Source organism: Triplophysa rosa, unplaced genomic scaffold (assembly GCF_024868665.1).
Source record: "Triplophysa rosa unplaced genomic scaffold, Trosa_1v2 scaffold484, whole genome shotgun sequence".
NCBI lineage: Eukaryota > Metazoa > Chordata > Actinopteri > Cypriniformes > Nemacheilidae > Triplophysa > Triplophysa rosa.
In genome coordinates, this window is record NW_026634491.1 from 19,845 (window position 1) to 36,544 (window position 16,700).

Consider the following 16,700-nt stretch of genomic DNA (forward strand, 5'->3'; position numbering starts at 1 on the left):
TCACATTAAAGAGGAATGTGCTGTACAAAGTCACAGTAACCAGTACTGTCCTGTAGAAAGTCACAAAAAACAAGTATTATGTGAAATCTACAGTAATTCACTGTGTTCATGCACTGGAAATAACGTATTAAGGGTCACAGAGCATTAAAGTACACTCTTAAGAAAAATGGTTCTAAATAGTACCAAAAAAGGGTTCTTCTGCTTGTAACAATAGCAGAACCCTTTTTATAAGTTTTCATAAAGAACCCTGCCTTGAAAAGTGCTATATAGAACCTCAGTGGTGCTATAAAGAACCCTTTCTTTATCAGAACACAGGAAGGGTTTTAATTTAAGTATTTTTATTAATTAATTTAGTTTTTTATGGATTTTATCATTTTCTATTTCCGTTTTACCGTATAAAAACAATAAGTAAGACATGTAAATCAAGTAATACTTTTATTTCCTTCTGGTCACGTCATTAAATGTCATGGAACATTCAATATATTTGTACATATTAATACCTTTCACAATGTTGCATTGTTGCAAAGCAGCTTTACAGAAAAAAACATATTATCCCTAAACAGAGATATAGGAAAAAGTAAAGAAATAAATTTTATCCCATTTTAGCACAAAAGCAGTAGAAATGTGAGAACAAAAATGTATAGAAATAAAAGTATATATAACCAGGAAAATTATAAAAATACACAATTGCTATTTAAAGTTAACTGATCAGCAAGATTATACAGCAAGCAGTGCAGCCAAGAAGTCAACTACATACATTATTTTTGTGTGTGGTAATGATTTTGAGTTTCTGGCAAAACAAAAGTAGGGTCTGACATGGGGCTCAAATTGCAGGCCATGATCATCGCAGATTCCCACCACTTTCCATCTATGGCTGTGGTCATTAACCTTGAGCATCAGGCCGAACCAGAGCTATGTCTGTCAGTCTCGGGTATTTTCAGGAGCCTGAAGATGAGACATGGAAACAAAACAAGCTGATGTTAGTGTAAATGTCATTCTCATGTGTAAAAATTACAGATTGTAAAAATGGCAGAAGTTTGGTTGAGCTGACTCCTGCAGTATAAACATGTTTTTGGTAATAAAGATAATGTTTGGCTAAAGATTCATTCGTAAATTTTTATTACTTACCTTTGATTGTGTCACTGAATTTGCCTCAACCGTCAAAGTCAGACCTGCAGTGGTTTAGAGCTTGGCTTATGATTCAACTGAAACAGAGACATGTACATATAAGTACTATAAGAACACACAAAACTTATTTTAACTGTAAATTGTTTTAATGTGGAAAGGATATCAACTTTAAAAGGAACATGAATATATCACCTTTAAAACATTAATTATGACACAGTAGACTTCTGAGCTGAACTGATACTTTGTTAGCACCGCGAAATACCCGTCTCTTCAAAGTTCACTCCCAGGACAAGGTCACATACGAAACTCTGAAATATCAATAAATATACCTAAATACAAGTTGTACAACATAAGATAATGTGCATGAAAATATTTTAGAAAAATGGTTTATGGAAGTTCAGCCATTAGAAGTAAATAATGATTGATGCTAGGATAATATTGTTAATGTAATACATTTTTTAAATATTAAGTAGAGTATATACATTTTAACTATCCTAAATAATTGGTAAAGCAGATTCCCATAATTGATATAACCATAGAATATCTTAAATTATAAAAAAAACATAAAATATGATTAAAAACAGTCTGAAGTTTACCTGTGTGGTGTGTCAGTCTGCAGGCACCTCAGCAGGACTGTTAAATCAGGACTTTGATTCAGGACATACAACCAATCAGGAGGCAGCTTCTAAATAACTGATCTACTTTAAACCAAAATAGGCGGGAATAAAGAAACCTTTCCCAATACAAAGAACCATTTCAGCAGAAAGGGGGCTCTTTAGAAGACATGGTTCTACATAGAACCTTTACCATCATTAAAGAACTACATATACGAGTGTAGGCTATATTCAATGAGAAATTACAATAATGATCAAAATATTGTGAAAATCACATTAGAGGAATGTGCTAGAAAAAAATACTTTTTAAACCTAACCAACACTGGCCTGTGGTAAATCACAACAATCAAGAACAATGAATGTTCATAGTTCTATATTAGAAAGGGTTTATATAATTAAAATAGAGATTTTCCCAGTTCACAGGTATTACAGTGAAACTTGGAATTGAGAAACTTTTGTGTGATATTCAGGTCACCTCTGACATGGGACATAATCCAAAACAAATTACAATCGTTATTTAAAGGATACAAAAGCACAAGCTTTTAAATTTTTTTTTTTTTTTGAGTCTATCACAACTAGACATTAAACATTGAACTGTTTTGTAACTTTCTGTTAATTGATTATTAAATATTTTTGTGAAAATAGACTTTTCTCAAATACATAATTTATGGAGTTGTCACAAGGTTTTGTTTACAAGCAGCAAAAATGCATGGCATTGACACAGGCTTATGATGTAGGCTACAGGTGGTTCTAAACTCTGTGGCCCGCGATGTCAACTTCCTGCAGCCTTAACTCTGATCAAACTCACCTGTTTGTGACCCTCTAGCAATGATTTAAATGTCATGCAGCGCTGCGCAAATCCGATCACCGAAATTACATCAAAATACCGTGCCAGGGGAATCTGAGTGCAGCTTGTTCCGCTTGTTTGAGATGCACCTTGCCTCGCCTCAGTCGCCTGAAAATAAGACGAGAGTAGGCAGATGCAGTAAGGGGAGGAGTGAAAACAGCGCAGGCAAGACGGACACTTCCCAAATCGCGCTGTCGAATCGACTGGAAACGTCAGCAATGGAAAGATCGCGTTCACGTTTTTTATCGTATTTTTCTTGGGCCAACTGAGTTTAAAAGTGAGAAATGTTCTTAAATCGTATATTAGACAAACTCTCAACCATGTCAAGGCTGTACGAGAGAATTTAGATATGTTCTTTGACAAATGAATGCTTAAACTTAGAACCTCCTATTTCAAGTTTCCAGTTTATCCCCCCAAAAAATACATTTAAAAATTGTATGTCATATTTATCCTTCTGGGGAGTTCCTATATTGTGTAAATTCTGTAACTCATTTCCAGAAAACACAGACCCTATTTTTTTCAGAGCATATTTTTCTTTAATTTCTGGACAAAGTGCAATAATTGTGGTTAAACGAGTAAAATTTTGTGAATTTAACATGTCGTTTATAAAAAAATGTAATATGGAAAAGGTGTAAAAGGTCAAACTTTTTTTTAATATTAATAACTTACTTTTGTTAGCTAAGAATTTAATTCCCAAATGTATTTTTTAATATTTAAGAATTATTTGTGACAATATTTAAAAATGCTGTCAAAAGCAAATAATAAAAAGCTGGAGTTTTGTTAGACTTATTCGATCCTATAAATTATATTTATTGTTTTGAATTTATTAATATGGATGGATTGAACATTTTGATTTGATCAGTGCTGGCGTTCGAGTTGAAAAATGCTCAACTTTTGGCAGAACGCTGCGCCTGCAGCGGGCATTTTCAGCCGAGCTCCTGCCGTTTTCAGCCTCGTAAATGCGCCTCGGTGGACACAGTCCCTCTTAAGCTGTGTCGTCAGTAAATTGTTTCCCATCGTGCTTTTCATCAGCGCAGTCGGTGGAGAGCAACTGCGCCAGACTGAAGAATCCGATACAGCCGCCTGGTAGTGGTGGGCGGATCGATCTTGAAGTATCGATACTTTCGATACTGAGGTTGTATCGAAAAGGATCGATCCTAACATAAAAATATCGATACTAATTTGTTTTTAGTTTTTACTACTGATTTTATTTATTTACTAATGTAGCTAATAATTGTATAATGAAGAAAAACAATTTCCCATACACCTAGTTTTGCACACGTTGCTCCTCCCTGCCCTGCTGTGTTTTGTAGTCCGCTATCACGTGACTCAGCAGCGCCAAGCGCAAGCACGCACACAGCTGCAGCCAGCGAAAAGAAGAGGAGCATCCTGTGGAGTTTTTTCATCGGTGAATAAAAACACTGCGAACTGCGATGTATGGCAGTGGGCCTTTGGGGGTAAAAAGCCAAAGATTGAAAGTACTTTATTGTTTGAGACACAAAGTAAATAAAGTGCTTAAATAATAGTGTGCACTTTGTTTATAAATTCACTGAAAAAAGTGTAGTGAAAGGGAAACATGTTAATTTGTCCTATTATTTTGTCTAAACATAACACTGAACAAGGAAAAGCAATTTTAAAATCTTTGTTCTTGAGTAATAATTTTGTGCACTTTGGTTTTTTTTAAAGCTAGAGAAGTAGTACTGGGATAACGAGAAATTGTTTTGTTATATATCGCTTTTCTGTTCTGTTAATCTGTTATTGTTACTATTTTCCAGTAATAATTTGGTGCAAAGTTCATGTTTGCAAATTCGATTACAGGAATAAATAACTAAATAAATAGATTTATTTGGTTTAAATGATGTCCAGTGTTTTAACATCTACATGATTAATTAGCCTACAGGCACATTAAGAGCACAAATCACAAAATATTTTAGTGGTCATGAAAATGTATTCAGATTTAGCATATTAATGATGCATTCATCTGATAAATCATGACATTTCATTTACAGGAAAGTAAATGTAAGTTAAAGTGAATGCTTTTTAAAAGTAAAAAGTATTGGTATCCGTATCGAAATCGGCAATACTGGCCTTACATTTACTTGGTATAGTAAATCCTGCTTCCTGTTTCCTTCATCGCTGCCGGCGGCTTGTTTGTATCAGTGCGCTTACCACTTCGCTCTAATATTAGTGTATTTTATTATCGTTAATTATTATTGTCGTTGCTAACTTATCCTGATATCTCAATAACCCTGTTCCTGTTATTTACTTGGAAGAGTCTAAACCAAAAGTGATAGTTAACTTAACGCCGTTAGCATAGCAATAGCGTGTTAGCTTGCTTTCTGTTCACACTGTGGAATATCATCTTGCCTCTGGTTTGTCTTGTGTGCTAACTGTTTCTCTTTTTAAGCGAGTATACTACGATCCATCGAGCAACCTTGGTAAGTTGGAATTGCACTTCAAATCCGGTGAGTTATGGCTTCTATTCCTATTATTGTTACTTGCACCTCATGTCATATGTTTAGCTTAGCCTTCTCTGTCAGCTGCGAGGGCTTTATATGCGATAAATGCAGGGAAATAGTTAGGCTGACAGAGAAGATCTTAGAATTAGAGTCTCGCATCCAATCTTTATCTGAGGATAGTAAGAGTTTAACGACGATAGAAAACACTTTGGATGCGAGCAACATTAGCGCACACAGCTCGGTTCCGGTTGAAAATCCCCCGCAGCTGGGAAACTTCGTGACTGTGAGACGGCGTAGTCGCAGGACAAAACATCACTCGACCGTTCCGATTACAGTCTCGAACAGGTTTGCCCCGCTCAGTGACGCACCGACTGAGAAACCTGCTGAAAGTGCCCTAGTTATCGGTGATTCTATTGTTCGGAACGTTAACATAGAGGCACCAGCCACCATAGTCCAATGTTTACCGGGAGCCAGAGCGCCTGACATCAAGTCAAATTTAAATGTGCTGGCTAAGGCTAATCGTAAATTCAGTAAGATTGTCATTCACGTCGGCACAAATGATGTTCGACTCCGTCAATCGGAGATCACAAAAGATAACATTAAAGAGGTGTGTGAGCTCGCAAGCATGATGTCAGACACTGTAATATTCTCTGGCCCCCTCAATGCTTATCGTGGTGATGAGATTTATAGCAGATTATATTCACTAAATGGCTGGTTGTCTGAGTGGTGCCTGCAGAATGATATAGTTTTTATAAATAACTGGAAGAGTTTTGAGGGCAGACCTGACCTGTTGAAACGAGATGGTCTCCATCCCTCCTGGGCTGGGACTTCCATCCTGTCTAGAAATATGGCAAAAAGTCTTAATGCTAATGCTAAAACTTGACTCGCTGGGGCCCAGGTCAGGGAGCAGACAGTATGGCTTAACCAACTGTCTGCTTGCCGTCTCACGTCGCAGAATACACAAAATGTACAACATGTAGTAATCCGTTCTCCCAAACATCACAAAATAGAGACTGTGTCTGTCCCCCGGATTAGCAAACATAAAATAATGCGTAAACCTCTTGAAAGTAATTTAATAAACGTTAAACAAACTAAACATGAACAAAATACAGATAATCAACTGTTACGACTCGGATTGCTAAATATTAGATCTCTCTCTAATAAAGCACTTTTTGTTAACGATATGATAACAGATCATAAAATAGACATGCTCTGTTTGACAGAAACATGGCTAAAACCAGATGATTATATTGCTTTAAATGAATCTGTCCCCCAAGATTATTATTATAAACACGAGCCTCGTCTAAAAGGCAGAGGGGGAGGTGTCGCAGCACTTTACAATAACTCTCTTAGCATTTCCCAGAAGTCGAACTCTAAATATAATTCTTTTGAAGTCATGGTTCTTCATGTTTCAACACCTAATACTAAAGATAAAACACTTTTTAAATTGATTCTAGCTATTGTATATAGGCCTCCAGGGCACCACACAGATTTTATTAAAGAATTTGGTGGGTTCTTATCAGAACTAGTACTGGCCGCAGATAGACTCCTTGTCGTTGGTGACTTTAACATCCACGTAGATAACGTTACAGATGCCTTAGGAATGGCTTTCAAAGACACTCTTAACTCCATGGGCATTAGTCAACATGTGTCAGGACCCACTCACCTTCGTAATCATACTTTAGATTTAATACTGTCTTACGGTATAAATGTGGACGACGTTAAAATCCTTCAGCAGAGTGAAGACATTTCGGATCATTATCTGGTATTATGTTTGCTTCACTGGCCTACGGCTGCAAATAAAACTCATTGTTACAAATATGGTAGAACAATAACTTCAACTACCAAAGATGCGTTTCTCGATAATCTGCCCGAATTGTCTCAAATCATGAGAAATAACGTTGAAGATCTTGACATTACCACTGAAAATTTTAATTCCACCTTCTCGGTAACGCTAGACAAAGTTGCTCCACTACGTTTAAAGAAGATTAAAAATGGCAGCCCCACACCGTGGTATAATGAACACACTCAGGCTCTAAAGAAAGCGGCCCGAAAAATGGAGCGCAACTTTAAGAAAACTAAATTAGAGGTATTTCGTACAGCATGGAAGGATAGTATTCGAAAATACAGGAAAGCCCTAATAACTTCTAGATCCGCCTACTTTTCATCACTAATAGAAGAAAACCAGCACAACCCTAGGTTTTTATTTAACACGGTGGCTAAATTAACAAAAAATAAATCGTCAGTGACTTCTGATCCTGTATATCAGCATAGCAGTGATGAATTTATGAACTACTTCACATATAAAATCCAAGATATTAGAGAAAAAATTATAACAATGCAATCAGAAGTGAAACCCGCTGAACAAACTAACTACAGCGCCCTTAAGGAGAAAATGCAATTATTTTATACCGTAGATCAAGATGAGCTGTCTAAAATTATTAGATCATCTAAATCAACAACATGCATACTAGACCCTATACCTACAAATCTACTGAAAGAGATGCTCCCAGAAATTATAGATCCTCTTCTTGGTATTATTAACTCATCTCTGACATTAGGACATGTGCCTAAAGCATATAAGGTGGCTGTTATAAGGCCCCTTGTCAAAAAACCCCAACTCGACCCTAGAGAACTAAGGAACTACAGGCCTATATCGAATCTACCTTTCATATCTAAAGTTCTGGAAAAAGTAGTTTCAACTCAATTATGCTCCTTCCTCCAAAGGAATGACATCAATGAAGAATTCCAGTCTGGATTTAGAGCATGTCACAGTACAGAGACTGCTTTGATCAGAGTTACAAATGATCTGCTATTGGCGTCTGACCGAGGTTGTATCTCGTTATTGGTGCTGCTAGACCTTAGTGCTGCATTCGATACCATTGACCACAGCACACTCCTACATAGACTCGAAAATTATGTCGGCATTAAGGGAATAGCTTTGAAATGGTTTAAATCTTATTTATCCGACCGTTTTCAATTTGTAGCAATAAACAATGAGGTGTCACGCAAATCGCAAGTCCAGTACGGTGTACCACAGGGCTCAGTCTTAGGGCCTCTGCTCTTCGCATTATACATGCTACCTCTAGGAGATATAATAAAGCGACACGGAGTTAGCTTTCACTGTTATGCTGATGATACTCAACTTTATATTTCCTCGAAGCCTCATGAAACACAGCAGTTCCATCGAATAATGGAATGCATAGTCGATATAAAAAACTGGATGAGTAACAACTTTTTATTACTGAACTCGGACAAAACGGAAGTGTTACTTATTGGACCGAAAACTGCTATAAGTAACAACCAAGAATACTGTTTAACTATTGACGGATGTTCCATAAAACCCTCGTCGTCAGCAAAGAATCTTGGCGTTCTATTCGATAGTAATCTGTCATTTGAGAGCCACGTCGCCAACACCTGTAAAATTGCGTTTTTCCATTTTAAGAATATATCTAAACTACGTCATATGCTGTCAATCTCAGATGCAGAGAAGTTAATTCATGCATTCATGACATCAAGACTAGATTACTGTAATGCACTGTTAGGTGGTTGCCCTGCAGGCTTATTACAAAAACTCCAATTGGTCCAAAACGCGGCAGCTCGAGTTCTTACACGTACAAAAAAGTATGAACATATTAGCCCGGTTCTGTCAACCTTGCACTGGTTACCTATAAAGCATCGCGTTAACTTTAAAATCTTGCTTATTACCTATAAAGCCTTACATGGTTTAGCTCCTCAGTACTTGAATGAACTCCTTTTGTATTACAGTCCTTCACGTGCATTACGCTCTCAGGCGTCCTGTCAGTTGGTAATACCTAGAATTTCAAAATCAAGTGCAGGTGGTAGATCCTTTTCCTATCTAGCGCCTAAACTTTGGAATAGTCTTCCCTGCACTGTCCGGGAGGCAGACACACTCTGTCAGTTTAAATCTAGACTAAAGACGCATCTTTTTAATCTTGCATACACTACTCTTCCATAATATAAATCTTCAGAGGGTTTAGGCTGCATTAGTTAGATCAACCGGAACCAAAAACACAACTGATGTACTTGTTGCATCAAAGAGTACAGAACAGTACTCTACTCTCAGCCAGTCTTGTCTCATTGTTCCAAGGTTACCACAGCGAGCAGGATGCAGTTCATGGCCTGACCTGATGGTAGAGCGGAGAATGGGAAGTGGGGACCTGACAAGAGCTGAGATGATAGAGCTGGATAAAGAAGGACGCGGTCTCTTGACATGTCTTCACCACAAAACTTCAAATGCTATTAGATTATTAATGATAATCTTAAACTATAATTTATTTTATTATTAAGTTTATTTATTTTATTTAGCCTTGTTGTGCAAGTTCTCTGGAGCTTGTGCAGAGGCAGCAGCTTTTGCCAGAGGGGAACTGGAATCCCCTGGTTGGGCCTGGGTTCTCCTGAGGTTTTTTTTCTCGATTAGAGTTTTGGGTTCCTCGCCACCGTTTGCATACTGTTTTTGCACTATCTGCCTGACCGGGGGGGCTGCTTTAGAATCTTAAAGTTTTACTTAATTAATATTGCATATAGGAATTTATTATCTGTTATATTTGACCTGTGCTTCTCTCTCCTTTATCCTAAATGTGTGCTCTCACTGAGCGTGTGTGTGTGTGCGTACTTGTCTGTGTACGTACGTACGTGTGTGTGTGTGTGTTGTGTGTGTGTGCGTGCGCATCCGTGTGTGTGTGTGTGTGTCTCTATGTCTATGTGTGTTAGTACGTGTGCATATTGTGTGTGTGGAGTGTTTTGTATGTGGGTATGTCTGTCTTCTGTGTTTTCAACCTTTTCTTGTTTTTGCAGGTACAACTTTAATTATTTTGCTTATAGTCAATATGTCTCATGTACAGCTGCTTTGTAACAATGAAAATTGTAAAAGCGCTATATAAATAAAGTTGAGTTGAGTGAGTTGAGGTATCGGATTGATACTAAAATTTACAGTATCGCTCACCACTACCGCCTGGCCGTCGCGAGAGTTTTTTGACACACGTCAGCATGACATCAGAGCAAGGGGGGCGTAACTCCGCCACATTTCTTACCGGCATGCATCTCGCGCTGATCGGGTAGCCACAATCGGTTCTGCGCAGAATTTGGCCATCTCAAACGAGCCTAATTACAATCGCTCTCGCGGTACTTTGATGTCACACGCCATCCGGGAGCAGCGCAGCGCAGCGCCGCCCCGCCAAAGACTATAGATACCAAGAGCCGAAACTCAATAGAACGTTCCATTGCAACGCCAGCGCACTGCGATTTCCGCCATTTTAGGGTGAAAGCGACTCGTCTTTTTTTCTGTCGCGATGGCAATATGAGCTGCTTTGTTAAAAAAAAACATTGAAGCTGAAATCCAATCTGAATGATGGTAATACATGATGACAAAACCTTAGCTCGATAGAAACCTGGTGAGTCAAAAAGCCTTTTCATCCCAAAATGGCGGCCGCGCTGTTTCCCAAAAAGCACCAGTTTCGCCTCTTGGTATCTAAACTCTTTGGCGCCGCACCACCTTTTGGCGCGACCACTATTCCGACCTGCAGCAGTGTGATGCGATAGTAGCGGTACGTTACTTAAGTTTTCTTTGGACTAAACTTTGTCACTTTATTAACAGTAACATAACAGTAGTTAGTTACCCTAACGTTGACAGTGCAGGTGGACGTTTTAACGTTAGGGTGTCATCATGCTTTATACGTGTAAAGTTTGTAATTTCAATGCAGCTTCGATTTCTGCATTCATTTGGCATATTAAAATTCACAGAAATCTTGCAAACATCATATTTCAGTGTGGGCATGCAGAATGTCCTGCTACATTTATGACAGTGTGTGCACTTCAGAGGCATATGTATCGATTTCAGTTAAACCGGTGCCTCAAACCCGCTGCCACAGACAAGATGCTTTATCATGCAGAATGATGGCAGTAAAGTTGAATGTTTATTTAAGCTAAATGTTTTTTAAATGTATATAGTATCATTTACTATTTATTATTTGTTTTTCAGAAATCTTGAACAATCCATTCAGTTCAGCTGTGAAGTGTGCACTATACACCCATCTTTATTGTACATTTTGTTTGCATTATTTGAGACACAGTTGGAGTTAGTCTACCTAGTCCTAGAGTATTTATTTCCTTAGAGTACATTACTCTATTAGCAGTGTTCCCCAGTGTTTATAAGTGGACTTGTTTGGGGGGATGATTAAATTTTCTGCCATGTTTTTGCATTTTGTTGTTTGTTTAGTTAATGTTTTCAAATAGTTATTTACGTTAAAATAGAGACAGTGTATTTGTCAAACAGTGTGATCAACTTGTATCAGTCCAAGCATAAAGTGCTGGAATTCTATTGAATTTGTACCGAGTTTTTTTTTTAATAGTATTATTCTTACGGTCAGAAACTGTAAGTCGTAAAGATACCAAACCAGAATAAGTGATCTGTGATTCATTTTGGTTTTGGCTCTAGGTTCACTTTTAAGCAATCATCCTAAGAAAGTTAGTAAACTAAAACCACATTAATAATTATATTCTTAAGTCAGGGGCTGTTTCCAAATCATCTACATTATCTGTAAAAAAACACAGTAACTTAGTAGCAACCATTGACATTAAAATTGCTGTAAAAACACAATAATTAACCTCCAGCCATTGATGAGTAACTTACTGCAATAAAAAACACAGTTACTAACTGGCAGCCATTGACAAGTAACTTACTGTAATAAAAAAACACAGTTACTAACTGGCAGCCATTGACAAGTAACTTACTGTAATAAACAATCAGAGTTACTAACTGGCAGCCATTGACAAGTAACTTATTGTATTTTTAAATACAGTGTCTTACTTGTCAATGGCTGCCAGTAAATTACTGTAATTTTCACAATATATTTCTTACAGTGTAGTATTATATTTCTTAAAGGGGAGATGAATTAAGACCTCAATTTTAACTTAAGCTTTTGTTGTTTAAGAGGGAATCGTATTCAAGCGAACATCCTGTAAGTGTCAGAACTGAAAACGCCCTTGTCACTGAAATTACAACTGTTATTGACACCAGGCTCAGCAAACGGCAGGTCCTGGAATGCACCTATCTATGATTGACCACCGCCTCCACTGAAAAATATCAACGACTACTTCTCTAGCCCTGCCCACTGGTTCACGAATGACTTTAGCCACACATAGTACACACTCCCGCATTTGTGATGATTGACAAACTGGTAACCATAGCGACATATTTTTCGGCAAAGGTTAGTTTTGTCCTCCAGTTTATACTAAACTGCTGTTGTGTTTATGCTCCGAAGGCTACATCACACAGCGCTCTTTTGCTGTGTTGCCTTGTTTTTAGTAATAAGCGCTTTTATGCTTGTTGTTTGGTCTTAGATGAAAAAGCCTTGGCACTTAGGTCTTAATAAAGGGTCTGTTGCAGATTTTAAGAATTTTTGGTCATATAAAATATATAAACAATTAGCATTTTAAGGTTTGTTTTTGTCTTGTCTTTATTTTCTTAGTTTCTCTGTGAAGATCTGGCAACCCTGTCACTTTAGCGAACGGCTCTCGAGAGCGGCTAGCATGTATGTGCAACTAGTATGTGCAAAAGTGAGGACTTCTTTCACTGTTATTTTTATTTAGAGCGACCAAGCAACAAACATGCAACATTGTGCAGCGCCTGGTTGTGGAAGAACACAGTCGCTTCCTTCGGATTCTGATATTAGGAATGCGTGGTTGAAGTTTATTTTTATGTACGTTCCTGCTCGCGTGGGTGAAACATTGAGCATTTGTTCGCTTCATTTGGACTCTTTTGTGAACAAGGCACTGGATTTGCGGAGAGACTAAAATTAAAAAGCAGTGCTGTGATCCGACAGGAATGACGCAGCAATCTTATATGAGTAAGCATATTTGTACTATGCGTCACTAGTAGTATAATCATATACCTTGTGTCAAAAGTTTGATTGATTTATAACCCCCTGTCAAAGTTCTGTCAGCCAGCCAGTCACTCAAATGGAGACTTTTATGGCCTGTCAATCTTGATGACATTTATGTTTTATGACTGTTGTTGGGTCTCCTCTGCCCCAACCCTTCCTTCAGTGAGGCTAACTACCAACACCCCCCCTCATCACTCCCTAATCAAAAAGGTGTGTTTGATTTTACTATAGTCTAATTTGTGAAAGACTGTTGTGTTTGTAAATTAGAGAGAGATAAAATAATATGTATGTGGGTTTTTTCATCTAAGAGTGTGCTGTTTCCTTTGCTTTTATTATGCAAATTAATGAATCGAGACTTGAGGTCTATCAAAGTGTGACTGTCCCTATACAATCCCAGGCAAGTCATTTGACCAGTCAATCAAATTAGGCTGGGTTTTTTATGATCTGTCAGTCTTGTTTGACAGTTTATATTTTATGGCTGTGTTGTTGTACCCCCTGTAGTTGTCTATCTAACCCACATGTGTTAAATACAAGGCCCGCGGGCCAAATCCGGCCCGCCCCCGCGAGAGCTTACAAATTATTGTAGTGTTATTATACATTTTATGTCCACGACCTGAAAATGCAACTCAACTTTATTACCTGCGCGATGACGACATCTAGCCAGTAGGTGGCAGTGTCCGTATATATCGCAGAAATAAGCCCCTCCAGTGCGATCAGGTTGTTTCTTGTTTCACACTGGAGGGGCTTATTTCGTGGTAACAGCCGGCTGCTTGTACATTATCCCGCTTATTACACGGGATACTTGCCACATGAGAAAAAAACTTGACATGAAATGTGAATTTGAAATATTTTATTAGCTCATTTTTACTGAATGCAGACCTAACAGGAAAAGCTGTTTACTTTCGGTTTTAAGGTAAGAAACAACGTTCAAATGTCACGAACATTCAATTTGGTTTAATAATTTGTAAATATAATGTCATATATGTTAATTAAAGACATATTTATATTTGTTCAAAAAAACCTGTCAAAATGATTTGTTGCGTCCGGGTTACCCTGTGTTATTAGTTTTGAGAGGTTATCTGGGAATAACGAACCTGCAAATGTCGCGACTGGCCAATCAGAATCAAGCATTCCAACGAGCGGTGTAATAAGTGAGTGATATGATATAAATATTAATTAGACACATCGTGTCAAACAAAGAAAAATTGATGCAGAGGGGAGGCTATTTCAAGAGGGATGGGAAAGCAAATACATGTTTGTGCTTAATGGAAACAAGCCGGTGTGTCGTCTTTGCCAGGAGGCCATCCCTGTTAAAAAACCAGCATATGCTGGTTTGGTATGTTTTGATGCTGGTTTGTGCTGGTTTAGTTGGTCTTTAGCTGGTCATGTGCTGGTCCATAGCTGGTTTAAGCTGGTCCAACCAGCATCAAAACATACCTAACCCAGCATATACTGTTTTTTTTCAACAGGGGTGGCTGTGCTCAAAGAATACAGTACAATTTACGTCAGCACTTCGAAACCAAACACGGAGCAAAGTATGCTAACCTTAGCCACCTAGAAAAGCAACAAAAGGTACAAGACTTGAAAAAAACTTACATTTTTGGCAGAATTTGTTTGCAAATGTTTCTGCAAAAAGGGATGCAGCCGTGAAAACCAGCTTTATTGTGGCTGAATAAATCGCCCGAGTTACCAAGTGTTTTTCAGAAGGTACATTTTTAAAGCAGTGTATGCTGAAGATATGTGAGCAAGTGTGCCCTGACCACAAAGGCCTTTAAAAATGTTAGCTTGTCAAGAAACACTATGCAGACCGACTATGTGTTCATACAGAAACATATCTTCTTCTTTTTTTAATAAACTGTACAATAGTTGTACACTTGAATACACTTTATTTTACTGGTCTTTTACTGTCAAAACTAGGTATTAATTGAGTTATTACCAAAAGGAGTAATTAAATGCAGATGTAATTATGCAGTGTGATAAAAGAGTGGATACATTTATATAGTCTTACAGTTACAACCGGCCCTTTGAGAGCAACCATAATACTGATGTGGCCCGGGATGAAATCGAGTTTGACACCCCTGATCTAACCCATGGCCTGACACCCTGATGTCCTGACAACCTACTGTTTTCACACAATAATGTGAAAACCTAGCGGGGGGTGTGGCAGTAGTTGCTTAAATACTGTTAGTTTTTCGCTATTTAAATCAGATACTTCAATCTGCGTCTTAACGTACTACAATGGCTCTATCCAGTGTTGAGACTCCTAAAAATGTCAATGCCAGTTCGTCTACTGACGAGGGTATGGAAACGGTAAATTTGACTTTTGCTCTGAGGCGTGCGGAGCGTATTCATATAACAAGTTTTATACATGAAAATGAAGAGTTTGTAAAACGGGATTTTCCACTAGCTGGTAATCGCATTGGGAGTTTCGAGTTCGACAAGATGAGATGCTGTGTGTCCTTGTACAGCACCGAACAGGGGATGGAGAGGGTCGTCCTTGACCCGTGTCTGTTTCTCCCGGCGCAAGATTGGGCATTGTTTTACAATTATGTTTGGAGTGACCTAAACAGATATCGCCAGGATCCAATGTTCGTCGGAGAATGGTGCAGCGTGATACCCGGTGTGTGGTATCGTATGTTCGCCGACGGATGCGGAGAGAGCCCTGAAGATTCTTTGTATATATTATGTGGATTTGGTTCTGCGATAACAGATGTCAACAATGGTACAGTTTCGCCGGGCGCTAGCGTTTGTTATGATTTGAAAATTATGTTTCAGTGGAGAGATGTATGTGTGCTTGGTGACGTTTTTACAGACATTAACAATATGTTTAAATGGTGTAAGCTGCGTGATCGGTACAACTCTGCGAGAGTTAAATTGTTTGAGCCGGAAATGGATCTGTTGACAAACAACGTCTGACACCGCCCCGTGCTACAAACCAATAAAAAGCAGCTGTTCACAAAACCCAACAACACAACCACCGACAACTCACAATGTCCCAGGAGTCTGCTGACACATGCTATACCAGCGAACACTCACCAGCGATGTGTGAGCCTGTTACCGGGGGACCTGAAAACCCACAACAGCATTCTAGCACCACTTGGTTGGATAAATTCTGCGCCGAGTTAGGGTATCACAGCCTCACATTCATCACGACTCGTAGCCAAGACATCGCCGAGGCCGTAGGATCCCCAGATGGTGATGCCGTGGATGGTTGTATCGGAGAGGATGGTTTTAAAATAATAAAAGCCATCGTGGCCGTTCTGATGTCACACATAGTTAACACAAAACTCAAAGACTTGTGTCACGGCTGTGAGATCGATCATCCGAGTCAGATGCAGCACTCGTGTCTATTTGAACCATCACCCTATTTCTTCGAAGGATACTTTGAAGAACTATCAAGCAAACTGTTCAACCCTCAGTTTAAACATAGTATTGTTCAAGCGTTAACCACCTACGGTCTAAGACCTCATCCCCAGAGAATTCAAGGGGTCGTAGAAGCTATTCTATGTGAGCTACGGGGCGAGCCCTTTATCGTGGAGAAACTTAACGAAATCACAGATAAACTTGTGGATAAGCAGTGTGAGAAAGTCGTCAACGACGCTATGGATTTCTGGAAAAGTGGTGTTGGTAATCTCAGAGTGTGACTGTTGTGGTGGGATGGGGAACACATGCATTTTTGGTTTTGTCAAACGTGTGTTTAAAATGTATTACAAATGTGAAATAGTTAATCTTCTGTACTGTGTGATAT

The 16,700-nt window shown here is 38.5% G+C and overlaps 1 long non-coding RNA gene across 1 annotated transcript; it reads right to left on the bottom strand.

The window, feature by feature from the left end:
* Window positions 1–623: 623 nt before the first annotated feature.
* Window positions 624–1,409, bottom strand: LOC130550936 (uncharacterized). Its single transcript, XR_008962514.1, has 3 exons — window positions 1,321–1,409; window positions 1,129–1,205; window positions 624–945 (listed from the first exon to the last, which is right to left on the bottom strand). It is a non-coding gene; the product is annotated as an uncharacterized LOC130550936 (long non-coding RNA).
* Window positions 1,410–16,700: the final 15,291 nt, after the last annotated feature.